Source organism: Eretmochelys imbricata, chromosome 7, assembly GCF_965152235.1.
Source record: "Eretmochelys imbricata isolate rEreImb1 chromosome 7, rEreImb1.hap1, whole genome shotgun sequence".
Classification (NCBI taxonomy): Eukaryota; Metazoa; Chordata; order Testudines; family Cheloniidae; genus Eretmochelys; species Eretmochelys imbricata.
In genome coordinates, this window is record NC_135578.1 from 85420485 (window position 1) to 85448261 (window position 27777).

The window sequence follows — 27777 nt, forward strand, 5'->3', positions numbered from 1 at the left end:
TTACTACTGTGTCATTTCTCATATGCAAATGCTGCTCTAATGCGAAAGCTACTGAACCAGCATATTTTATAAAAGCAAGAAAATGCACATATATTCATCAGTCAATTTAGAAAGAATATTACAGATACAGATATCAGGAAACCTAGTGCTCACATATATCCAGATTTTTATTTGCATGTTCTTTAAACTCCAGACGCATTACCAAACCCTATATTCGTTACCTACAAATTGAATGTATTCCTTTACTTTTGAACGTCAAAAGTAATGCCAAACACACACTTTTTTTGTAATTGGCATCCCCTTCATATTAGATTAATCCTTTCTTTGAACATTTCAACTTTTGTGTTTCAAAAGGGCTTTTGGTTTTGTAGGAAGACTTCCCCTGACATCACAAGCAAAATATGGATTTAAAGATTCATGTGTTGCTTATTTGCGGATGAAAAAGAAAAACGAAGCTACATTAGGCCTTTTAGTTTGTAGAGAAAAGCTCAGAGAATTGTCCCTCGACCCTGATCTCAGTTAATCAACAAGCAACCATAAAGCTGAAAAATTACTAATGCTGTGAAATTTTTGGGGTGTGTGGGGAAAAGAGCTACAAACACAAAACACATGTAACAAGCAATCAAAGATCTCACAGATCATTTTTGTGGTGTTACCTGAATTTGCAGAGTAATAGTCTGACTTGCAACATAGGACCCTATAAAGAAGCATTTACTCAAAGCCTTCTTTGACCGGCTGCAATACATTATTTATCTGCTAATTGCTGCAGAACTGGCTCTATTTACTGTTCTGGAGAAAGAAAAGGAGTACTTGTGGCACCTTAGAGAAGAACAAATTTATTTGAGCATAAGCTTTCGTGAGCTACAGCTCACTTAATCGGATGCATTCAGTGGCTGTAGCTCACGAAAGCTTATGCTCAAATAAACTAGTTCGTCTCTAAGGTGCCACAAGTCCTCCTTTTCTTTTTGCGAATACAGACTACCACGGCTGCTACTCTGAAACCTGTTCTGGAGAAGAAATCCATCTGGATTTTTGTAAAGGTGCATAGTTAGTATGCATGATAGAGGTGAAAAGACTTTCCCTCTTTTCCTATCATCCTCAGCCACCTCTCCACCAAAAAAGGAAAGAAAAAGATTTTAAATGTAAAATAAGAGGTTTTAATGTTTATAAGGGCACCAAATTATTAGCAAACATCATCTACAGCAGGAAACATGAGTTCCTAAAGGCTATTCCATCTTTCAGGTATGTAAGTCTCTCTCTCAAACAAACGTATGTACTGACCAAGTTTTCTTTGTAGCTGTATATATATAGCAGTATATACAGAACAAGCACGCATGAGTACAAAGCATTTGATTTAGCAAGAAAAGTCCCAGAGTATTTTAGATTTAGTCTACTGGATTTACTGTTCTGAAATCCATGATGAACTGCTCAGTAGTATTAAGGAAGCCATTGGATTATTTAGTAAATGGTTTAATAGCTTTGGTAAAAATTAGTTGTGGCAGCTGCTGGAATGCTAAGGGAAGGTGGCAGAGGTCTCCAATAGCAGAGGAAAGAAAAAAATGAAGCGGAGAAGAGGGCAGACATTAAGGGAGGGGGAAGGACAGAAACCCAGATTGGAAGGGAGGAGTTAGGAGAAGCAATAAGGAAGTCCATAATGGGTAGAAGTGCGTGGTAGGAGGAGGGAGTGAAGAGGCTCCGAACAGCTGTATGACAGGTAGAACAGAAGCCTGGAACAGCCAGAAAACATTGGGAGAATAGACAACTGCAATATCTAAGCAGATAAAATATGGAGCGTCTTGAACGCTTTGGGAGAACGGCTGGAGAAAATGACTGTTGCCTCAGCTTATCAGAAAGTGCTTGAGATTTCCTCTTTAGAGACACAGTCCTGCTCTTGCTATTTGGTGCTGTGCCATTGCATCTCTTTAGTTAAACAGACTATCATGAATTTGCACACAAAGCCTATTCACTGATCTTAGTAAATTTATGGTGATTCATGTCCATATAGCAGAAAGCACAATGGAGCCCTCATGTCCTGAACTCATATTCAGACACAGAAACCCAAATTATCATTTCTTTTAACCTATTGAGCATGAACAGTATGCAAACAATTTAAACCCCCTAAAAGCGAAAACTCCAGCACCTAACTCTACGATGAACACTAAAGAGAAAGACTAGGATGGAAATACCCTCAAAATTTCACTATAAGTGGCTGAAACATGTCAGTCAAAACAACTTGGTTCTCTTTTTTGTTTTAAGAAAATCTATGCAAGAAAAGAATCTATTTCTAAGGAAGAAAAGACTAGTAATACTTTGAATGCCTTCACAGTTCACATATTCTCCTTCTACTTCCTGGGACAAGTTTAAGTAAACCTTTAGTAACAGGGTTAAAATTTAAGATTTGTCAGTGCAAGTGAAATCCTGGTGGATTCCAGGCGTTTGAGAAATATTTCTGCCATATTACTGACCTTGACATTGCACTGCAGTCTAGGGGGGGAAAAGTTAATTCCAGCCTCTCTAGCAGTTTTACACACTTTAATGAGCAATTTAAAAAGTTATGTAAAGGAGTGCTACACCTTTAGCTTTGAATTAAACTAACTTTGCTTGCAAGAAATGATCCCCGGCTAGCCTCTTCTCCTACATCTCCAAAAAGCAGCATTTTGGGACTTCATAAGATGAGGGAGGGGAAAGAAGAGAAATTAGCGTTAACACTGTAATTGAATACTTCAGAGTATTTTTAAATGGACTGATGGGATGGGGACAAGGTGATAACAAGGATTTTCCAATGGCAGTTAGGTTGATATTCAATAGGAGCAATGTGCCTAACTGCCATTGACAATCTCGCCATGGCATGTTTGGTTAAATTAAAAGACAAAAATTTATTTCAAACTTTATTTAAGTGGTTCAGACAAAACTACAGGTCCCAGAACTCATTTGCAACACTACATGGAAACCCACCATACCATTAGAGACAAAATGGACCCCGGCTCCATATACATTAAACATGGACTAGTGTCCTGTTTGGAACTGTCTCTAGTGCTTTGTTAAGGGAAAAGATGCAGGGCTTTTACCTTAATTTTCTTCTATTACAACAAGGCCTCAGGAAAAGGGGAAGAAAAGAAAAGAAAGCTTCTTCCTTCTACCCAGAAATGAAACACAACACCACACAACACACATATAGCTACGGTAAGTAAAAGTCATCTTACAGTCAGAAGTTGAACACACATCACATGGCACTCACTATAATAAAACTCACACTCCTACTTACAAAAAGAAAAAGGAGTACTTGTGGCACCTTAGAGACTAACCAATTTATTTGAGCATAAGCTTTCGTGAGCTACAGCTCACTTCATCGGATACACACTGTGGAAAACGTAGAAGATCTTTTTATACACTCTTTTCCTCCCTCTATCTTCATTTACTTATTTGAAACTTTTAAACCATAACAAGATAGAACATTGTATAGTTTCTAGGCAAGAAGAAGACACCACACATCTACTACTATATTAATTTATAAAATATTACAGTCGAATAGCTCTGCAGTCACATTTAGTTCTTAGAATAGAATGGGCATTTTGAGCTCTCCATTCTACTAGCTTTCAATCTGGAAGCACAAATAATATTCTCCATGCAACAGATACATAAAATAATTGTATAAATATACAGAACCTCTGCTGCCTGCTACCTAAATTATGTTTAGTCTCCATTTGACTTTGTTGCTCAATTTACCAAGCAAACTAAGTTTGTTTTTTAAACTTCTTTCAGTACTTCCAAATTCAATCTAACAATGAGAATCAAGTTGACATTCTGCTTCCTACATCATTACTGCAGCAATATCAAAATCAGCAGCTAAAACAGTGACTTTTAGTGAAGATGTAGGAAGCTGACCTAGGATAGCTGTGTCTTCAGAATTTAAAGTGAATCTATAAGATGAAAGACACTGAAATATTTTGTTTAAATAAAATAAGGATGACAATGAATGTCAAACAAATTTCATACATGAGAGTTTATTCCTTTTCAAAGCTGAATGCTTCAAACTTTGGAAACCAAAACTGCTGGTTATTTAAAGAGATGACAATCTCTGATGAGGTTTAAAAAAAGGAATCCAGTCATTTTGTTCACTATTTGCTCATCGGTTTTCCGCAATTACTGAAATACCGTGGCAGATTTGTGGATCCTGCACAGTATCCACGTAGGAACCATATTGGATTTTCTCAGAAGACGAAAATCCTGCAGCCTCACTGGAGCTTTCATAAGCTTTGTTTGCATTTAAACATCATAATTTGGACATTATGAATGAATAAACGTGTATTTCAAAATAAAAATGAAATCTCTGAAGCTTCCAAAATTGCTGTGGTGATTCCTTCCCTTCACAGAGTCTGGGACAGCAGCTGGGCAAAGGCTGGTTATCAGTACACTCCAGTCTCCTGTAGTTTGACCATTGGGATTACAGAGGTCTTCAGTAAGTAAACTAACGGTGGGTGTGTGTGAGAGAGAGAGAGAGAATGAACAAAGGTGCTCTATTCTAATTAGCCTGGTCTTCAGTCAATGATGTTAAAATCCACTGTTTGACAATGCAATTAATATATATATATAAATATATGAAATTGAGTTATATTTTCAGAGGTTCCAAGAAACTGCTACTACCATTTATGTTAGCTGGAGTTGTCAATGCTCAGTATCTCTAGAAATCTAGCACCAGATGTCCTAAAAACTGAAATTGCAGCATCCTTTCATAAATCAACATAAATGAGGTTGGTTTTATAACACCAAAAGCTTTGATTTACACAAATAATTTAATAAAGAAAAAGGAAGCAAGTAGTTATTAGTATAACTGTATTTAGATGTCAATTTCAGCTGGACACAGAACTCTTCACTTCCTGTTCTACCTTTTTCCTGTAATTTTGCTAAATATCTACAATATCCAGTCTAACGTATAAAGATAAACAGATTGCATGATGGTTGGCCTGCTATAAAGATGATCACATTAGTAATACAACCAACACAAACTCATGAGCAGCAAAGCTACAAATGAACTGTGGAGTTCATCACAAATGAGCTCCAAGAGAACTTTTAAACCACTCTATGTATTTTGTATAAAACATGTTTAAAAGCATCTCGGGAAGTTCCAATTACGTGTTTTTAAATTATTTTTGTACCTTGCAAACTGTGAAGTCATATTTTGTATATCTTAGTTACCGTGAGCCCAATCGTACAGGACTTCTACAATTTTCTGTATGTACAGGTGTAACGATTTTAAGATCCAATATACAGGGCTAGAAGATGTCACTGTCTTTCCTGACCTCAACATAAAAAGTTACTGAAATTATTATCAACAAAATTCAGAATCCACAACCTGCCCCAAACATCTTAATTTGACATTTAGTAAAGTAGCAAATTAATACTTCTGATTTGAAGTATAACTTTCAAATGATTAAACTAAAAACATGCAAAAAAATGTGTGTTGCCCATAACTTTCTGTTATCCCTGCTGTGTGTTTGAGTAAGGCCACGTCTACATTAGAAAGCTTACAGCAGTGCAGCTGTCCTGACACAGCTGTGCTGCTGTAAGATCTCGTGTAGCAGCTCTATGCCGACGGGAGAGAGCTCTCCCGTCGACATAACTAAACCACCCGCAACGAGAGGCGGTAGCTATGTTGCTGGGAGAAGCTTTCCCACCACTATAGCCCTGTGCATACTACCACTTATGCCAGTGAACCTGATTTTGCTCAGGTACACCCCCTGAGCACCATAAGTTTTGCCAACATAAGTGGTTGTGTAGGCAAGGCCAAAGAGTTTGTCTTTCAAGCAAACTCCAGTCTTCTCCTTAAGGATTAATTTGGGTGGGAAAAGGTTGGTCTTTTAGTCTACCATACTGTGACTGGATTAATGTAACTGTGTCCTCTGATAAATTGGTGTAAAGTATCTCCAGTGAAGATAAATTAACCACTCAAATGTCACCTTCCTTTCCTAATGGTTCTGAACAGTTAGAGAAGTATTCTAATATTTTACTTAAATTTTCCCTGTTGCAATTTAGGCTCATTACTACTTGTTCTACCCGTACTAATTGATTATAATTAGTGGTCCCAGTCTTCTTTTTAGCAAATCTTTATGTTTACTGAGAGAATTATGTCTCCCTTCTGTCTTTCCTTTAAGATGCACATGCCCAGGTCTCATAACTTTTCCTCAGTCTTATTTTTAAAGCCTTGAATCAGTTTTGCTATTCGACCCTGAATTCTTTCCAGTTTTTCGCTATGTGGTACAAAAACTCAACACCAGGCTCCAACTAATCCCTAACCAATGCACAGAAATTATTCTGATTGTTTCACATGATCCTGTCCATTGATACAACTGAATATTTCATACAGCTAATGCAGGGGTGGGCAAACTACAGCCCGCGGGACTGTCCTGCCCAGCCCCTGAGCTCCCGGCTGGGGAGGCTCACCCCTGGCCCCTCCCCCGCTGTCCCCCTTTCCCTGCAGCAACACTGCCACGCAGGCAGTGCGGCTTGCGACCACCCACCTCCCAGGCTTTCAGATAAGCTTGTGCTGCCGCTCTGAGTGGCATGGTTAGGGTAAGGGGATGGGGGGGTTGGATAAGGGGCAGGAGGCCCCGGGGGGCAGTCAGGGGACAGGGGGCAGTTAGATGGGGCGGAGGTTCAGGGGGTGGGGGGTGCTCAGGAGACAAGGAACGGGGGAGTTGGATGGGGGTGGGGTCCTGGGGAATCCGGGGGGACTGGATGGGGGTGGGGTCCTGGGAGGGCAGTTAGGGGACAGGGAGCAGGGGGGGTTGGATAGGTGTGGGAGTCCCGGGGGGCCTGTCAGGGGGAAGGGGTGAGGATTGGGGTTGGAGCAGTCAGGGGACAGAGAGCGGGGGGGGGGGAGGTTGGATAGGGTGTGGGGTCCTGGGGAGGTGGTTAGGGGCAGGGGGTCCCAGGAGGGGGCGGTCAGGGGACAAGGAGTGGGGGAGGGGTTGGATGGGTTGGGAGTTCTGAGGGGGGCAGTCAGGGGCTGTTTGGGGAGGCACAGCCTTCCCTACCCAGCCCTCCATACCGTTTCGCAACCGATGTGGCCCTCGGGCCAAAAAGTTTGCACACCCCTGAGCTAATGCAATAATAACTGCCTAGACCAGACCCCTTTTTACAACTGCTGCCTGGCTAGCATTCCCCATTTTCCATATTTAGGATTGGTTGCACTTCCTTACAAAAAGCATTTTATAGTTGTCTGAAATAAATCTAGTTGTGTTTAGTACAGCTCATTTTTAACTGGTAGAGACTACTAAATTCTAACTATCATTTATGATATCTCCAAATCTGATTATCATGCTCTCCATTAAGACCATAATATGTTGTAATGGCATTGAAACTACTATGGACCTATGTGGGACCCCACTCAGCAATTCCTCCCAGCTTGACACTGACTCATAAATAATTGATGGCCTGAGCCATCCCCACATGCAGGAGCTGGTTCTGGGAAGGAAATCTCACAGACTCCTCTCCCTCCCCTACTGATCCTTGTGGAACCCAAAGTCAGGGGGCTCCACATAAAAGATAAACTAACCTTTTACTGGGAATTCCTGAGATCAGAAGGGGAGCGTTCGCCAAGATCTACCATCAGTCTACCCACTTCTATTCTCAGCCTCCCCAATCTTAGCTTCCTCCAGCATAGATCCTGAACATGGGGAGTGACATCAGGAGGTCCAGGGTGGGACTGGACAATCCGTGATAGGGCCAGAGGACTTCCCCATTTCATGTGGCAGAGGACAATCTGCATGAACAGTCCTCTCCACGCACAGACCTGTCCTCCCCATAATCATATGTTCAGTTTTCTTCAGTATTGTGTCATCCATGTTGTAGCTCCAGCTAATTCAAAACTGCACACTAGGTTTTTCTTATCCAAGCTAAGAGAAGAAGCTCACAGGCAATATAATAGTAATTAAACATCCATACCAAACTGTTACGTTTCTTCCCTTAGGTGCTTAAAAATCAACTATTTTATTAATTGTCCTATCAACATACCAAGTATTAAAATTCAGCTTACTGCTTTAATTCTCTGGCTCTCATTCTTGGAATAGGCACTGTTTGTCCTTTTCCACCCCTTGGGACCTCTGCTATCTTAGCAATAACCATCAGCACAGGCACGAGCCCTGCATCTTCCTTTAGCACTCCAGAGTAGAATTCATCAAATCCAACAGACTGGAATACATTCAAATAGCTACACATAATTTAGTCTATTTCTTCCTGATTCTTTGCCAGAACCTCATCCATTCCACTTTTTAATCTGCTGCTGTCTCCTCCCTGTTAAAAATGAAAGTTAATTTCAAGATTTCTATGCTTAATATCCCTCCCACTAACTAGACCATGGTTGGAATGCTGTGCACTTTAAGAAAACATTTTTAATATTTGTTTTTCCCTCCCCTACATAGTCCAATGGCATATCTCAATTGACTGAAAATATATCAGAATATTTTTCTGTGTCATCGCAGATGCCCGCAGCTGACATCATAGGATGATGGCTTAGCATGATTTGGGTCTTGTCTTCACTATCAAATGAAAGCTCTGTAACCAGGTTAGGGGACAAATATGTTATTACTGAGCACTTTGATAATTTACTCATAGCACAGGAGGCCCCAACTCACTTCCTCATTAACTATCCAGTTCAACTTTAATAGAAAGTAAAGCAAAGACAAATACTTTATAGATACTTTTGCATTTCACATTTGAAGAGCAGATCTACACTAGCTTTACTATTCTTTCTTCTTAACAGAGGCAATCTAAAACTTCAGAAATCTGCAGAAGAGCAATTCTCCTGCACACTTGGGCAAGCTCTAGAAGGGAGTGCTTGGTTATAGCTCAGTCACTAAACTGATGAATCTCTTAATTGGCTGAGCTGTAAGGCATTCTCTGGTAATTTATCCTGAAAAAATACATTGTACGACCCATTCTCCACTGAAAGTAATTTATGCAAAATCATTTATACACAGGATATTCATCATAAATTACATGTTCTGATAAATTAATGTGACCTAAAATATTGCAGGAAAAACATCACAATTTAAATACATACTGTTAAGACTAACGGTGTTCATAAATCCAAAATTTGCACACTAATAAAATATAACCCTTGCTTTAGATTTTGGAATAATCTACAAGGGGATACCAACACTTTCATCATTTGAAGTTTCAGTCATCAAAACTTGAGGTGACAAATGATTTAATCACTCAACCAGCAGGTCATCAAGTGCAAGTGTCGAACAGATTTGACAACGAAGAGCCCATCAAATTCATTTGTCATCAAAACTATTTGTCATGTTAGCTGATGTTTCTACTAAAAGGAACAATGTTGACATTTAAATCATTATACACTAGCTTTCAAAGAGTTTTAAACACTATTGACAGACCAGGCAGTCCACAACTCTCGGAATCATTTTTCAGGCCACCTCAGATTCAAGAGGACAACAATGTGAACTTTTCTGATGGTTTACTTCATAGCTACCACATTAGTGATTTAAAGAATATTAATAGCAATCCTCGGGGCTAGAAGTGATTTTTTTTTTTAAATGAAAGCTTAAATTCTAGAATATTTGACAACAAATATATGGAACTACAAAAATATTGAAGGCAATCATTGCAACAGAGACAGAGTTATTACTCATTATGTGAACAAAAGAAAAAAAAATGACCCATAAATAAACTTTAACATTCTCTGAATTGGCTGAACTTTAACATTCTCTGAATGTAGAAATGAGGGAGTTTTTCAGTCAAAAAACAAAAGAACTTCAAGAATTTATTTTCTGGAGGAATCTAAAAAAGCTAGAAGCACCACAAAACTTTTGTAGGTGGCCATTTTAAACTGTTTATAACTCGGGCTAACGTGTAACTGAGTATAAAACCAATTTTCAGAGAATCTTTAACAGTAAGTGCCATCAATTGGGGAAGAATACATGGTACTCATCAGACATAACAAAAAAGTTTAACTTCTGTGTGCAAATCTCAACCCAATCTAAGGCTTTGTCTACACTAGCACTTTTGTTGGCAAAACTTTTGACAGTAAAGGGTGTGAAAAAAGCCACCCTCCCAACCTACGTAAGTTTCACCAACAAAAACGCCAGTGTGGACAGCAATACGTCAGTGGAAGACGCTCTCCTGCCAACATAGCTACTGCTGCTCGTTGAGGGTGGTTAATTATGTTGACGGGAGAGCTCTCTCCCGTCAGCATACAGCAGCTACACAGGAGACCTTACTGTGGTACAGCTGCAACAGTACAGTATGCTGCTGTAAGGTCCGTAGTGTAGACATAGCCTAACTATGCTAGCTATAAAGTGGCTCCAAACAATAATTAGCACTTATACGGCATCTTTATGTCAAATCATTTTAAGGATTAATTCAATCTTTATAAACACTCTGGTGAATTAAGTATTATATTTAGGGCTGTCGACTAATTGCAGTTAACTCACGTGATTAACTCAAAAAAATTAATTGTGATTAAAAAATTAATCGCGTTTGACAGCAGTTTTAATCACACTTATAACAATAGAATACCAATTGAAATTTATTAAATTTTTTGGATGTTTTCCTACATTTTCAATATTGATTTCAATTACAACACAGAATACAAAGTGCACAGTGCTCACTTTATATTATTTTTTATTACAAATATTTGCACTGTAAAAATGATAAACAAAAGAAATAGTATTTTTCAATTCACCTCATACAAGTATTGAAGTGCAATCTCTATCATGAAAGTGTAACTTACAAATGCAGATTTTTTTTTTGGTTACATAACTGCACTCAAAAACGAAACAATGTAAAACTTTAGAGCTTACAAGTCCATTCAGTCCAACTTCTTATTCTGCCAGTCGCTAAGACAAACAAGTTTGTTTACATTGACAGGAGATACTGCTGCCTGCTTCTTATTTAGAATGTCACCTGAAAGTGAGAACAGGCATTTGCATAGCACTTTTGTAGCTGGCATTGCAAGGTATTTACATGCCAGATACGCTAAACATTCGTATGCCCCTTCATGCTTTGGCCACCATTCCAGAGGACATGCTCCCAGGCTGATCACGCTTGTTAAAAAAAGATGCGTTAATTAAATTTTGACTGAACTCCTTGGGGGAGAATAGTATGTCTCCTGCTCTGTTTTCCCTGCATTCTGCCATTTATTTCATATTACAGCAGTCTCGGATGATGACCCAGCACATGTTGTTCATTTTAAGAACACTTTCACTGCAGATTTTGACAAAATGCAAAAAAGGTACCAATGTGAGACTTCTAAAGATAGCTAGAGCACTCAACCCAAGGTTTAAGAATCTGAAGTGCCTTCCAAAATCTGAGAGGGACAAGGTGTGGAGCATGCTTTCAGAAGTTTTAAAAGAGCAGCACTCCGATGTGGAAACTACAGAACCCAAACCATCAAAAAAGAAAATCAACCGTCTGCTGGTGGCATCTGACTCAGACGATGAAAGTGAACATGAGTCAGTCTGCACTGCTTTGGATCGTTATCAAGCAGAACCCATCTTCAGCATGAACACGTCCTCTGGAATGGTGGTTGAAGATGGAGACATATGAATCTTTAGCGCATCTGGCATATACATATCTTGCAACACTGGCTATGACAGTGCCACGCGAATGCCTGTTCTCACTTTCAGGTGACACTGTAAACAAGAAGCAGGCAGCATTATCTCCTGTAAATGTAAACAAACTTGTTTGTCTGAGTGACTGGCTGAACAAGAAGTAGGACTGAGTGGACTTGCAGGCTCTAAAGTTTTACATTTTGTTTTGTTTTGAATGCAGGGTTTTTTGTACATAATTCTACATTTGTAAGTTCAACTTTCATGACGAAGAGACTGCACTACTGTACTTGTATGAGGTGAATTAAAAATACTTTTTCTTTTGTTTTCTATAGCACAAATATTTGTAATAAAAAATAAATATAAAGTGAGAACTGTACACACTTTGTATTCTGTGTTGTAATTGAAATCAATATATTTGAAAATTTAGAAAATATCCAAAAACATTTAAATAAATGGTATTCTATTATCGTTTAACAGTGTGATTAATTGCGATTACTTTTTTTAATTGCTTGACAGCCCTAATTATATTCATGTTATTAATGGGGAAATGGAGGCAGTTTATGTAGCTTGCTCAAGGCCACGAGGGGTGTATACCAGTGCTACAGTTAGAACACCATTTATTACTAACACACTTTATTGCTTATTCACATTCTTCGATAGTACCTCATTTTTCTTTTGACTGTGTTCTCCTTTCTCCCTCTCCTCTATTTTTTAAATATTTCACTTCATCAGGAGGTAAAGTTAAATCTATGTTGACGACTTCATTTCCACATAACAACCATCTGTGCACCAGAATTAACACTCTTATTATTTGTATTACTGTAGTGCCTAGGAGCCTTAGTCATGGTCCAAGACCTCATTGTGCTGCTACTGTATAAAGCAATATTGTACAAATCGGACTTCAACATAGGAACACGAAAAGCAGATGTACTGCAAGATTAATCCTTGCAACTAATTATTTAATAATCAGCACATGGAGAAGAAAATGAAAATATGGAAATGAAGTGGATCTAGTGTTAAGATAGATAGATTTACACATTTCCTGCCCCTGTACCTTCACTGTTCAGGTTTCACTTTAAGGTGTCTGAAAGTAACCGAGTCACTTCCTTATAACTCTGCAGCAATGATTATCATAGAGGGGAGAGGACAGGCAGCCTATTAACACCATCACCACCACCACTATATGCAGTCAGCTACTGCTGTTACCTGGGCCAGCATACATGAGTTTCCATCCATTTGCCAGTCATAGGTGAGCACCTGATTACTTCAAGGAGGGAAGGGGAGACAAAGGAAGGAAGGAATGGGTGAAACTGGGTAAACATATGCCAGAGTGAGTGTTTATAAATGAGAGGGAAGTGATGTGGCAAAGAAAGAGAGAGAGGAGAGATGGGCAACAGCAAGGGAGGGACATGAAAAAGGAAGCAGATTAGACTGGAGATGGAGGGAAAAGACGACAAAGCTACATAAGTATATGGACAGAAAACTAAGCAGCAGGAGAAGTGGTATACATACAGAGGGACTGGGTGGCTCATACAACTGTTGACAGGATAAAGAAACCTTTTTCTTCTTGATCACTGGTTCAGATACTGTCCTGGTCAGTAATGAGCAATAGCTGTTACCATCTGATAGTTCAATGACTCACTCCATGTATATAAGAACATAAAAACGGCCATACTGGGTCAGACCAAAGTTCCATCTAGCCCAGTAGTCTGTCTTCCAACAGTGGCCAATGCCAGGTGCCCCAGAGGGAATGAACAGCACCTGTAATCATCAAGTGATCCATTCCCTGTCACCCATTCCCAGCTTCTGGCAAACAGAGGATAGGGACACGATCCCTGCTCATCCTGGCTAATAGCCATTGATGGACCTGTATTCCATAAAGTTATCTAGTTCTTTTTTGAACCCTGTTACAGTATTAGCCTTCACAACATTCTCTGGCACAGAGCTTCACAGGTTGACTGTGCACTGTGTGAAGAAATACTTCCTTTTATTCGTTTTAAACCTGCTGCCTATTAATTTCATTTGGTGACCCCTAGTTCTTGTGTTATGAAGAGTAAATAACAGGCAAATATGAGGTAGGCTCCATTCAATTCCTAGTCTGAAGATTACCATATCACAGCTAATTTACGAAAACAGTTTATACACAATTTCTTTGAAGCTACAGTCTAAGATGCAAGCTACTCCAGTAGTAAGTTATACCGCAAAACTTTTTGTCTGTGTGATGGGGTGTTCACCGCACACAAGGCTTGAAAGGGTTAAGGTGGCCTAGGAGGCCAGTTAAGTCCCTGGGCTGCACCTGGAGGAGAAGTCAGGGAGCAGAGGTTGATTAAATAAGGCTCAGCTAGCCAGGAACAGGAGGGTCCTGTATAAATCACAGAATCAGAGAACAGAGGGGGTTGCAGAAAGGTAGGCTGTAGTCACTCCCTGAGAGGAAGGAGTTGAGAGGCTGGAAGCCAGGAAGATAGGAGAAGGCTCAGGGGAAAAGCAGCAAGGAACAGGAGCACAGACCTTAGCTGCTGATTAGATGGCCCTTGAGCTGGAACCTAGAGTTGAGGGTGGGCCCGAGTTCCCCTACCAGCCAGTGGGGACATGGCACAGACCAGGCAGGGGACACTGGACTGCCTGGGATGATTCGACCTGGAAAGACTCTGGTACTCCTGGAAGGGGAAACCACATAGTGACCTGGCCAGAGGGCTGAGTCATGAAGAGGAGGCTGAGGTTCCTGGAGCAAGAGAGGTCCGCAGGTAAGAGGACGATCAGAAAGATACCATTGGAGAGGGGGTGGGTGCAAAACCTGGCAGAACTAATCCCCAGCCTGGCCGGAGGCGGCACCACTAGCAGTGAGTGCACCCCGTGACAGTTTGGTAAATTCAATTGGAAAAGTTACAACTGGCTTTCAAAAAACCTTTTCTCTAACTGTTTGATTTATAGATTCTTGCGGTGTTTAATAGCTTATGGAGCTCAACCAATCTGACATTGCTACACTCTTATTTCCACCACAACGGCTGGTCAATAGTCAAGAATCCAACTGAGATCAATCATCTTTTCACCCACATAAATTATAGCAGTCGGAAAACATGCTTTCATACAGTTACTAATTGTGCAGCAATCTTATTTCACTATGGTAACCATGACAGAAGATTTGTAGTAGTCTGTAGGTAGGGTTTTACAAAAAACGGACCAATATCAGTTGCAGAATTTAAAAGGTCAGAAGGGACCACCAAATTATCCAGTTTGACCCCCTATATATCACAGGCCACCAATACCACCCAGCATCTGCACTAAATCCAAGATGCAAACTTAGACCAAAATATTATAGCCTACAGGAGACTAAATTGTTATGTGCCACAGACAGTAGGAGGGACCAAGGTGCAGCAATGCCTGAGGCCTCTGCAATGGCAGGGAATTCTTAAAGTGAGATGTATCCTGAAACTCCCAGCAAGGGTGGAAATGAATCAGCGTTCTTGTGGTGCCAGCTGTCAGTACCCAGCACAGTCCAAGGAAGTGAATGATCCTCCTAGAAAACCAACTTCTGTAAGTTCATACTTGAATCCCAGTATCGCCGCTTCCAGTAATCCTAAGAATGTGCAGTCTCTTGGGTTCCATACCATTGGGCCCACATGTGGAGTCTTACAACTCATCACTGAGGGTTTATCGACAGCCAAGCGACACTTAATCAGTGCTTTTGTTCATCAACATGCTATTGATATGATCTGCATACAAGAAATCCCAGCAAGTGACCTCCAATCCATGCTGAAAAGGAAGGAAAAATCAACCCCAAAGTAACTGCCAATCTGACCTGGGGGAAAATTCATTCCTAATTCCATGTGATTAATTAGACCCTGAACATGTGAGCAAGAACCAGCCAGCTAAGCATGTGATAGACAGAATGCTCAGTGACACCTCAGAAAACTGGCCCTCTGTTCCGTGTCCCATGTCCAGTCATGGCCATCTCTGATACTTCTGAGGAAAGAGACAGACAAACAAACAAAAAAACCACACACAGAGGATGTATTGGGAGAGAAGGGGGGGCGAACGACCCCTGACCCCTATAGGTGACCATCTGAAGCATGAACTTTAGGAACATAAGACACCGGATGAAATTCAATAAGGGCAAATGCAAAGTACGGCACTTAGGAAGGAACAATCAGCTACACACATGCAAAACGGGAAATGACTGCCTAGGAAGGAGTACTGTGGAAAGGGATCTGGGGGGTCATACTGGATCACAAGTTAAATATGAATCAGTGTAACCATGTTGCAAAAAACCCGCAAACAACATTCTGGGATGCATTAGCGGGAGTATTGTAAGCAAGACACAAGAAGTAATTCTTCCGCTGTACTCCACCCTGATTAGGCCTCAACTGGAGTACTGTGTCCAGTTCTGGGCGCCACATTCCAGGAAACATGTGGACAAATGGAGAAAGTCCAGGGGAGAGCAACAAAAATGATAAAAGGTCTAGAGAACATGACCTATGAGAGAAGATTGAAAAAAACTGGGTTTGTTTAGTCTGGAGAAGAGAAGGGATATGAAAACAGTTTTCAAGTACATAAAAGGCTGTTACAAGGAGGAGGGAGAAAAATTGTTCTCCTTAACTTCTGAGGATAGGACAAGGAGCAATGGTCTTAAATTTCAGTTTATTCCCATTTTTTCTTGAGCCAACATTGTCCTTTACCTTAAATAGTTCTTCATCCTCTATGGTGTTTACTCTCCGGATGTATTTATACAGAGCAACCATATCCCCTCTCAGTCTTCTTTTTGAGAAACTACACAAGTAGAGTTCTTCCAGCTTCTTCTCAGAAGATAGGCCCTTCATTTCCCCTAGTCATCCTAGTAGCTCTTCTCTGCACCTGTTTCAGTTTGAATTAATCTTTCTTGACCATAGGTGATAAGAATTGTAAACAATATTTCAGATGACATTTTACAGGGTGTAATGGTGGTTATTTGTAAGACCTGGCAAAAGAATGAAGAATTCATCTGAGTCACCCTAACTTCAGGAACTGGAACCCGGCATAAGGATGTAAAGTATTTACTTCTGATTCAAGCTGGCTTCTTGTTAGCTCCAGCCAGGATATAAGGTTTGGAGTATCTTTCTGGGACAGAGGCGATACAGCAGGAGAGCCCCAAGAACAGCTGAACTTGTGGAGAAGCCTGAGGCTGAAGTTTGTTGTTGTTGCTAATAGAGTGATCAATAAAGCCAAATCCTAAAAAGGGATAATTTTAGGACTCCATGCAGTGTGTGCATGTGCTCTGTTTAGAGCAAGGTGCCAATGGCGCTTCTTACAATTTGTTTTTATTAAAAATAAGCAAAGAAAAAAAGAAAATCTACTTGAGTGCCAAGACAGGCCCTGAAAACAAGGACTGTTTTCAGGGATGCAGAGTCATCCTGCAGGCTGTTGACTTCCCCCCACAGCAACCTCTTCCCTTCAAGAGAAACAGCATTTTAGGACAATGGAAATGAGGCCTGGGGTTGCAACACCATTTTCAGAAAATCCCATTGCTTTTCACTTTGTATCTCTGTTCTCCACTACTAGACAAGGAGTCTTTGACAGGGAGCAATCCTGACACTTGCACCAGGAGCGTCTGCTGGTCCCACATTAAGTGCAAGGCCTGGCTACCGTTTCCATGTACATTTGGCAGACTAATTCTGAGCCACCAAACCTATGGAACAGACTGAGTGAGTCAAAATTGGATTCCATCCCAAGTGTTAGGCCATCAGGAAATAATGGCCAGTAAATTTTTCTAAAAATACCACACTAAAGCAAATTGGTGTTGGTATTCTCAAGCTATACTTCACCAATGTTTTGATGCTAGTAGCCACATCCCATTGCTAGTAATAAGGAGCCAGTTGGAAGAGAAATTAGACTAACTTTTAAGTCATTACTGGTACCAAGCATTTTAAGAGGGAGGGAGGAGACCTTCTGAAATATTAATAATAAAATGTTTAGTTCCTCTTTTAGAAACACCCAATAATAACAACAACAACAACACTGGCTGCCAGTGTCTTACCGATCTCTCTCTCCCTCTATCGCCTTACCCGTCCTCAGTGGCACCTATAAGAAAAAGCTAAGAAGCAGAAATAGTATAATGTGAAATTGCCCTTATTTCAAATGAGTGGATCACCATCATCCAGATGGTATTATACAGGCAAAACACTGCATATACCAACAGGATAGAGTACTTGGTTACACCACTGCTCAAGAGTAAACAGGGATGGCTCAGCTTGCTTTTTCAAAGGAGAAAACATTTCAGCATTTGTCTCTTGCAGAGTGACAACAAGGGAGGAAATATCTGCATTAACTCACCATTATAATACATCATCTATCCAGTAAGAAAAAGCAACATATGGAGGGCAACCAATCAACTGCATAGTTCATACATGTTTTAATTTATATAGTGGGAACCATAAACTACATTGCATGCCAAATTCCAATTTAAAAGACTGTAACTAAGCAGTAAGGTATAAGTGGAGAGGAAAATAAATAATGGAAGTACCCAAACCACAGGAGAGTTCTATTATGTTGTTAAAAGCTTCTGTTTTTTCCCCAGCTTAGGTTACTTTTACTCTTCACATCCATGATGGAGCAAATTGCTGAGATTTTAACAAAATTATGGGAAATATAATTAAGTTTAAAAAAGTAAGCAAAAGGAGGAAGTAGAGGACTTCACTGTTCCAGTGTTTCTTAAGTGTTGTCTTGGCATTTCTCCTGTAGAGAATGAGAAACATATTCAGGCTTTACCTGATACAATTCTATTCAGAGGGGGTTTCAGCTGAAATTTTCTTGAAACGTGTGAACATTTTGATAATATAAAAAAACCCACAACAACAGGGAAGGCTGTTAACTTAGCTAGAAAGAGTTCTTTCACCTTAGCAATCAGCAAAAGAAACTAACCATACAGTATGTTAAATACAATAGACGGTTTTCTGTTGGCTGAGCCCAAAGTAAGATAATGTCCCTTTTTGCATTTTCCTGGAAGAAAAATCTGAGCTTCCCACTGTGAGAACAGCTGCTTTACAATTTCAAATCAGTGGTTGAAACATACATAAATCTATCCCTTTAGAGAAGTAAACAGTTTTTCTTCAAACTCTATTCTGCAGTTATAGCACTCAAAACAACCTTGAGTATTACTGATAGTGATTTTTTAAACTCACTCAAAAAAAAGGCACCAGCTGATCATATATTGGAAGCGTTCCTCAGAATTGCTTGATTTCTCCTCCTCCCCCCATCTCTTTTTAAAGCAGGCAGCAGCCATGGATAATTAGGACCATATAAGAGAGTGACCCTTAGGGATTTGTTTCTGATATTGCCATAATGTGCTAGACATTTTCTAAACAGAATAAGAAGGAACATGCCTTGCCCAAAGGAGATTACTACCTAAAGACAAAAAGTCAATGCAAGGAGAAGGGGTTCAAAAATTACTCGAGAGATCAAGGTGCTGCTTTGCAGGGCTTTGGTAATACAAGGTTAAGTTATATTACTACTTTTTGAAATAAAGACAAGTTATTCATAATTACTCTTCAAACTTATATTTACAAGTCAGCTAGAAACTCCATCCGCTTCATTGCAGAAATGGGTCTTTAGGAAATACATGAATGTGAATAAAGTGATGAATGAACTCAGAAGAATGTTCCTCACATAGGAAATCACATGAACGAAACCACGAAGATGTGTGCATGAGAAGCTGATGAATGAACAAAGTTAACATCACTGGTGGAGTAGAGGAGGCAATGGTGGTGGTGGTGGGGATCATAGAAGATTAGGGTTGGAAGAGACCTCAGGAGGTCGTCTAGTCCAACCCCCTGCTCAAAGAAGGACCAACACTAACTAAATCATCCCAGCCAGGGCTTTGTCAAGTCAGGCCTTAAAAACCTCTAACGATGGAGATTCCACCACCTCCCTAAGTAACCCATTCCAGTGCTTCACCACCCTCCAAGTGAAATAGTGTTTCCTAATATCCAACAAAAAGAAAAGGAGTACTTGTGGCACCTTAGAGACTAACCAATTTATTTGAGCATGAGCTTTCGTGAGCTACAGCTCACTTCATCAGATGCATACCGTGGAAACTGCAGCAGACTTTATATATACACAGAGAATATGAAACAATACCTCCTCCCACCCCACTGTCCTGCTGGTAATAGCTTATCTAAAGTAATCTTCAGGTTAGGCCATTTCCAGCACAAATCCAGGTTTTCTCACCCTCCACCCCCCCACACAAATTCACTCTCCTGCTTTGAACTTCATTATCATGCACATTGTGTAAAGAGTTGTCACTTTGGATGGGCTATCACCAGCAGGAGAGTGAATTTGTGTGGGGGGGTGGAGGGTGAGAAAACCTGGATTTGTGCTGGAAATGGCCTAACCTGAAGATTACTTTAGATAAGCTATTACCAGCAGGACAGTGGGGTGGGAGGAGGTATTGTTTCATATTCTCTGTGTATATATAAAGTCTGCTGCAGTTTCCACGGTATGCATCTGATGAAGTGAGCTGTAGCTCACGAAAGCTCATGCTCAAATAAATTGGTTAGTCTCTAAGGTGCCACAAGTACTCCTTTTCTTTTTGCGAATACAGACTAACACGGCTGTTACTCTGAAACCTAATATCCAACTTAGACCTCTGTAGGAGCAGGATTTTATAATTGTAATATAAGAATAGAGGTACTAATGTATGTCTTGATTTCATTTTACCAGCTACCCTTTTTGAATAGCAGAAAGGAATGACCCTCTGGGACATTGGTAGGAATGCATCTAACAGACTGCCAGTGTCTGTACTGATGTTAAGGTAGGGACAGACCAGAAGAATCCTTATGACTATGGTCACCCTTTTGTTTTAGGATAAGTTATAATGTCTACTATGGTTTCCTATATGTATTACAAATTAGGCACTCTAGTTAAATATACATTTCATTGTTTTTAAGGTCTAGTAAGTAAAAGACAGGATCTTGTATTGTATCTATGTTAAGGAGATTCAAAATAAACTGACACTGTTTGTATTCTCAAAGATCTCTGTAGAAAGACTGTTTGTGTGAATGAGGAATGTATGACTCAGGAAAAGATAAGATGTGAAGGCCATTATTATAGCCAGATGGTCAAGGAAAAAGGAGTAAAGAGACTTAACGACACCAGAAAATCATCAGCACACATCAATAATGAAGGAAGGGCAAGTTGACGACCGTGAGGTGAAGGCTGGCACCCCTAAAGACAGGACAATTGATTAAATCGGAACCAGGACAGGATAACCCTCTCGGAGGTGTTTTGGAATGTTTTTACATTAAAAGATACGAATTAAGGAGTAACCTGTCATAAACTGACACAGCAAAATCCATAGATTTCAACAGAGAAAAAGAACTGTAAGAACAGGGTGCTTTGCCATGGGATTTTGGGTTCGTCTTGCCACTACTCTAGGAGCATCGGATCGTGACTGACAAAGCCTGACTCCCCTATAAGACCAATCTGGCTGGCCACAAGATTGATCCAGACTGGTATCTATAAGAACAGCAACTGGCAGGAGAGTGAGAGTGTGTGTGTGCGCGACTGAAAAGCATATGCTAACTGTTGTATTTTCAATAAATATGGCATATTTGCCTTCTCTCTTATAAAAGAGCCCGTGTGCTTTGTATAGCATAATACATCCCCCACTGCAACTTGAGACCATTGCTCCTTGTTCTGTCATCTGCCACCACTGAGAACAGCCAAGCTCCATCCTCTTTGGAACCCCTCTTCAGGCAGTTGAAGGCTACAACCAAATCCCCCCTCACTTTTCTCTTCTGCAGACTAAACAAGCCCAGTTCCCTCAGCCTTTCCTTGTAAGTCACGTGTCCCAGCCCGAATCATTTTTGTTGCCCTCTGCTGGATTCTCTCCAATTTGTCCACATCCTTTCTGTATTGGGGGGGCCAAAACTGGACACAGTACTCCAGACGTGGCCTCACCAGTGCTGAATAGAGGGGAATAATCACTTCCCTCGATCTGCTGGCAATGCTTCTACTAATGTAGCCCAATATGCCTCCTGGGCAACAAGGGCACATTGCTGACTCATATCCAGCTTCTCATTCACTGTAATCCCCAGGTCCTTTTCTGCAGAACTGCTGCTTAGCCAGTCAGTCCCCCAGCCTGTAGCAGTGCATGGGATTCTTCAAGCTTAGTGCAGGACTCTGCACTTGTCCTTGTTGAACCTCATCAGATTTCTTTTGGCCCAATCCTCCAATTTGTCTACATCACTCTGGACCCTATATCTACCCTCTAGTGTATCTACCTCTCCGCCCAGCTTAGTGTCATCTGCAAATTTGCTGAGGTGCAATCCATCCCATCATCCAGATCATGAATAAAGATGTTAAACAAAACTGGCCCCAGGACCAACCCCTGGGGCACTCCGTCTGATACCAGCTACCAACTAGACATCGAGCCATTGATCACTACCCGTTGAGCCCGATAATCTAGCCAGCTTTCTATCCATCTTATAGTCCATTCATCCAATCCATACTTTTTTAACTTGCTGGCAAGAATGTTGTGGGAGACCATATCAAAAGCTTTGCTGAAGTCAAGATATATCCCATCCACTGCTTTCCCCATATCCACAGAGCCAGTTATCTAATCATAGAAGGCAATCAGGTTGGTCAAGCATGATTTGCCCTTGGTGAATCCATTCTGACTGTTCCAAATCACCTTCCTCTCCTCCAAGTGCTTCAAAATGGTTTCCTTGAGGACTTGCTCCATGATTTTTCCAGGGACTGAGGTGAGGCTGACCAGCCTGTAGTTCCCTGGGTTCTCAGTCTTTCCTTTTTAAAAGACGGGCACTATATTTGCTTTTTTCCAATTGTCCAGGACCTTCCCCAATCACCATGAGTTTTCAAAGATAATGCTCTTTCAAAGATGGCCCTGCAATCACATCAGCCAATTCCCTCAGCACCTTCGGATGTATGGAAGGCATCAGCTTTTCTAAATAGTCCTTAACCTGTTCTTTCACCACTGAGGGCTGTTCACCTCCTCCCCATAATGTGTTGCCCAGGACAGCAGCGTGGGTGCTGACCTTGTTTGTGAAGACCAAAGCAAAAAAAAGCATTGAGTACTTCAGCTTTTTCCACATCCTCTGTCACTAGGTTGCCTCCCCCATTCATTAAGGGTCCCACACCTTCCCTGACCTTTTTCTTGTTGCTAACATACCTGTAGAAACCCTTCTTGTTACCCTTCACATCCTTTGCTAGCTGCAACTCCAGTTGTGTTTTGGCCTTCCTGATTACACCCCTGCATGCTCAAGCAATATTTTTATACTCCTCCCTAGTCATCTGTCCAAGTTTCCACTTCTTGTAAGCTTCCTTTTTGTGTTTAAGCTCACTGAAGATTTCACTGTTAAGCCAAGCTGGTCGCCTGCCATATTTGCTATTCTTTCTGCCAATCGGGATTGTTTGTTTCTGTGCCCTCAATAAGGCTTCTTTAAAATACAGCCAGCTTTCCTGGACTACTTTTCATAGAATATCAGGGTTGGAAGGGACCCCTGAAGGTCATCTAGTCCAACCCCCTGCTCGAAGCAGGACCAATTCCCAGTTAAATCATCCCAGCCAGGGCTTTGTCAAGCCTGACCTTAAAAACTTCCAAGGAAGGAGATTCCACCACCTCCCTAGGCAACGCATTCCAGTGTTTCACCACCCTCTTAGTGAAAAAGTTTTTCCTAATATCTAATCTAAACCTCCCCCACTGCAACTTGAGGCCATTACTCCTCGTTCTGTCATCTGCTACCATTGAGAACAGTCTAGAGCCATCCTCTTTGGAACCCCCTTTCAGGTAGTTGAAAGCAGCTATCAAATCCCCCCTCATTCTTCTCTTCTGCAGGCTAAACAATCCCAGCTCCCTCAGCCTCTCCTCATAAGTCATGTGTTCCAGACCCCTAATCATTTTTGTTGCCCTTCGCTGGACTCTCTCCAATTTATCCACATCCTTCTTGTAGTGTGGGGCCCAAAACTGGACACAGTACTCCAGATGAGGCCTCACCAATGTCGAATAGAGGGGGACGATCACGTCCCTCGATCTGCTCGCTATGCCCCTACGTATACATCCCAAAATGCCATTGGCCTTCTTGGCAACAAGGGCACACTGCTGACTCATATCCAGCTTCTCGTCCACTGTCACCCCTAGGTCCTTTTCCGCAGAACTGCTGCCTAGCCATTCGGTCCCTAGTCTGTAGCGGTGCATTGGATTCTTCCGTCCTAAGTGCAGGACCCTGCACTTATCCTTATTGAACCTCATCAGATTTCTTTTGGCCCAATCCTCCAATTTGTCTAGGTCTTTCTGTATCCTATCCCTCCCCTCCAGCGTATCTACCACTCCTCCCAGTTTAGTATCGTCCGCAAATTTGCTGAGAGTGCAATCCACACCATCCTCCAGATCATTTATGAAGATATTGAACAAAACCGGCCCCAGGACCGACCCCTGGGGCACTCCACTTGACACCGGCTGCCAACTAGACATGGAGCCATTGATCACTACCCGTTGAGCCCGACAATCTAGCCAGCTTTCTACCCACCCTATAGTGCATTCATCCAGCCCATACTTCCTTAACTTGCTGACAAGAATACTGTGGGAGACCGTGTCAAAAGCTTTGCTAAAGTCAAGAAACAATACATCCACTGCTTTCCCTTCATCCACAGAACCAGTAATCTCATGATAAAAGGCGATTAGATTAGTCAGGCATGACCTTCCCTTGGTGAATCCATGCTGGCTCTTCCTGATCACTTTCCTCTCATGCAAGTACTTCAAGATTGATTCTTTGAGGACCTGCTCCATGATTTTTCCAGGGACTGAGGTGAGGCTGACTGGCCTGTAGTTCCCAGGATCCTCCTTCTTCCCTTTTTTAAAGATTGGCACTACATTAGCCTTTTTCCAGTCATCCGGGACTTCCCCGGTTCGCCACGAGTTTTCAAAGATAATGGCCAATGGCTCTGCAATCACAGCCGCCAATTCCTTCAGCACTCTCGGATGCAACTCGTCCGGCCCCATGGACTTGTGCACGTCCAGCTTTTCTAAATAGTCCCTAACCACCTCTATCTCCACAGAGGGCTGGCCATCTCTTCCCCATTTTGTGATGCCCAGCGTAGCAGTCTGGGAGCTGACCTTGTTAGTGAAAACAGAGGCAAAAAAAGCATTGAGTACATTAGCTTTTTCCACATCCTCTGTCACTAGGTTGCCTCCCTTATTCAGTAAGGGTCCCACACTTTCCTTGGCTTTCTTCTTGTTGCCAACATACCTGAAGAAACCCTTCTTGTTACTCTTGACATCTCTCGCTAGCTGCAGCTCCAGGTGCGATTTGGCCCTCCTGATTTCATTCCTACATGCCCGAGCAATATTTTTATACTCTTCCCTGGTCATATGTCCAACCTTCCACTTCTTGTAAGCTTCTTTTTTATGTTTAAGATCCGCTAGGATTTCACCGTTAAGCCAAGCCGGTCGCCTGCCATATTTACTATTCTTTCGACTCATCGGGATGGTTTGTCCCTGTAACCTCAACAGGGATTCCTTGAAATACAGCCAGCTCTCCTGGACTCCTTTCCCCTTCAAGTTAGTCCCCCAGGGGATCCTGGCCATCCGTTCCCTGAGGGAGTCGAAGTCTGCTTTCCTGAAGTCCAGGGTCCGTATCCTGCTGCTTACCTTTCTTCCCTGCGTCAGGATCCTGAACTCAACCAACTCATGGTCACTGCCTCCCAGATTCCCATCCACTTTTGCTTCCCCCACTAATTCTACCTGGTTTGTGAGCAGCAGGTCAAGAAAAGTGCCCCCCCTAGTTGGCTCCTCTAGCACTTGCACCAGGAAATTGTCCCCTACGCTTTCCAAAAACTTCCTGGATTGTCTATGCACCGCAGTATTGCTCTCCCAGCAGATATCAGGAAAATTAAAGTCACCCATGAGAATCAGGGCATGCGATCTAGTAGCTTCCGTGAGCTGCCAGAAGAAAGCCTCATCTACCTCATCCCCCTGGTCCGGTGGTCTATAGCAGACTCCCACCACTACATCACTCTTGTTGCACACACTTCTAAACTTAATCCAGAGACACTCAGGTTTTTCTACAGTTTCGTACCGGAGCTCTGAGCAGTCATACTGCTCCCTTACATACAGTGCTACTCCCCCACCTTTTCTGCCCTGCCTGTCCTTCCTGAACAGTTTATAACCATCCATGACAGTACTCCAGTCATGTGAGTTATCCCACCAAGTCTCTGTGATTCCAATCACATCATAGTTCCTTGACATTACCAGGACCTCCAGTTCTCCCTGCTTGTTTCCAAGGCTTTGTGCATTTGTATATAAGCACTTGAGATAACCTGTTGATCGCCCCTCATTCCCAGTATGAGGCAGGAGCCCTCCCCTCACAGACATTTCTGCCTGTGCTTCCTCCCGGTATCCCTCTTTCCCACTTACCTCAGGGCTTTGGTCTCCTTCCCCCGGTGAACCTAGTTTAAAGCCCTCCTCACTAGGTTAGCCAGCCTGCTGGCAAAGATGCTCTTCCCTCTCTTCGTAAGATGGAGCCCGTCTCTGCCCAGCACTCCTCCTTCATGGAACACCATCCCATGGTCAAAGAATCCAAAGCCTTCTCTCCGACACCACCTGCGTAGCCATTCGTTGACTTCCACGATTCGACGGTCCCTACTTTTCCTCTCATATTAGCCTCCCAAGGGATCCTGCCCATCAGTTCCCTAAGGGAGTCAAAGTCTGCTTTTCTGAAGTCCAGGGTCCGTATTTTGCTACTCTCCTTTCTTCCTTTTGTGAAGATCCTGAACTCAACCATCTCATGGTCACTGCTGCCCAGGTTGCCACCCATTTCTACTTCTCCTACCAATTCTTCCCGGTTTGTAAGCAGCAGGTCAAGAGGAGAATGGCCCGTGGTTGATTCCTCCAGTAGTTGCACCAGGAAGTTGTCCCCAACAATCTCCAGAAACTTCCTGGATTGTCTGTGCACTGCTGTATTGCTCTCCCAGCTGATTGTCAGGGTGATTGAAGTCCCCCATTAGAACCTGGGCATGTGTTCTGGAAACTTAAGTTAATTGTCTGAAGAAAGCCTCGCCTACACCTCATCCTCCTGGTCCAGTGGTCTATAGCACATGCCCACCAGGACATCATCTTCGTTGCTCTCGCTTCTAAACTTAACACAAAGACTCTCAACAGGCTTTGTCCAGTTTCGTACTGGAGCTCTGAGCAATCATACTGATCTCTTACATACAGTGCAACTCCTCCACCTTTCCACCCCTGCCTGAACAGTTTATACCCATCCATGACAGTGCTCCATGACATGAAACAACCAAAAGCAGGTACTGGAGAGGGGCTAAGTTATGTAAGGTGTTGAGAACAGTGACAAGGGGAAGAGGGAGTTAGTGGAGGGACTATGTGGGTTAGAGTAATGGGCAAGGAAGAAATTTCAGGGACAATTTTTGCATGGCGTAGAGGGGGCAATGTTGGTGTTTGGAAAACTCAGGGAATATGGTGCTGTTGCAGTCACTGAGCATGAAATAACCTTATTCATTTATAACCCTCATTATTGTGAAACTAGTTTCACTTTTTCCACAACTCTTAATGTTTATTTTTCTTATTTCCAACTTATACACCACAGAGGAACTAAAAAATGTAGTTCGTTCTAGTCTGAAAAATGGCATATTCCTAACTCAATCTGCTCCCTGTGTGTATTCAGAGTCACATTTGCTGACTTTAAGGATTAATTATTTGTAATGATTAATTCAATGAGAAATTGATTACTTTTTACTTCAGTTAGCAGCGAAGAAAGAACAACTGGATTTTGTTCCTTTTTGCACATTAAACAGAATTGTTTGAGTTCATTACTGGTTTAGCTAGTTACACCTGTGCCACCTTACTGGAAGTAACTGGGCTGCACAAGTTTAAGTGAGGAGATTATTTAGCCTGCAAAATAGTTCTTTCTGGCTGAAATGTAAGACACTGCACTTGGTCACTCAGAGCCCAGGTTGAGTTTGCAGGATTACTAGTCAGAAAAATAAAGATTTTACCTTTAAAGTGAGTAGATTTTATTTGGAAATTGAGAGAAAGTGACCATGGAATTCCATAATGCTATTTTTATACTTGCTTTTCTGGAGTATAGCTACATTTAAAACCAACAGATCCTTAAACTCATATAAATGAATATGAGCATGTGTAGACTGGGAGCTTCTTAATGCTCTCATATAATACAAGAATAGGACATTCAATTAAATTAAG

The 27777-nt window shown here is 41.7% G+C and overlaps 1 protein-coding gene across 7 annotated transcripts in view; it reads right to left on the reverse strand.

Annotated features, from left to right (window-relative positions):
- The window catches only part of MICU1 (mitochondrial calcium uptake 1), a 216743-nt gene that overhangs the window by 64541 nt on the left and 124425 nt on the right, over window positions 1–27777 (reverse strand). The gene's annotated exons all lie outside the window — the stretch shown is intronic.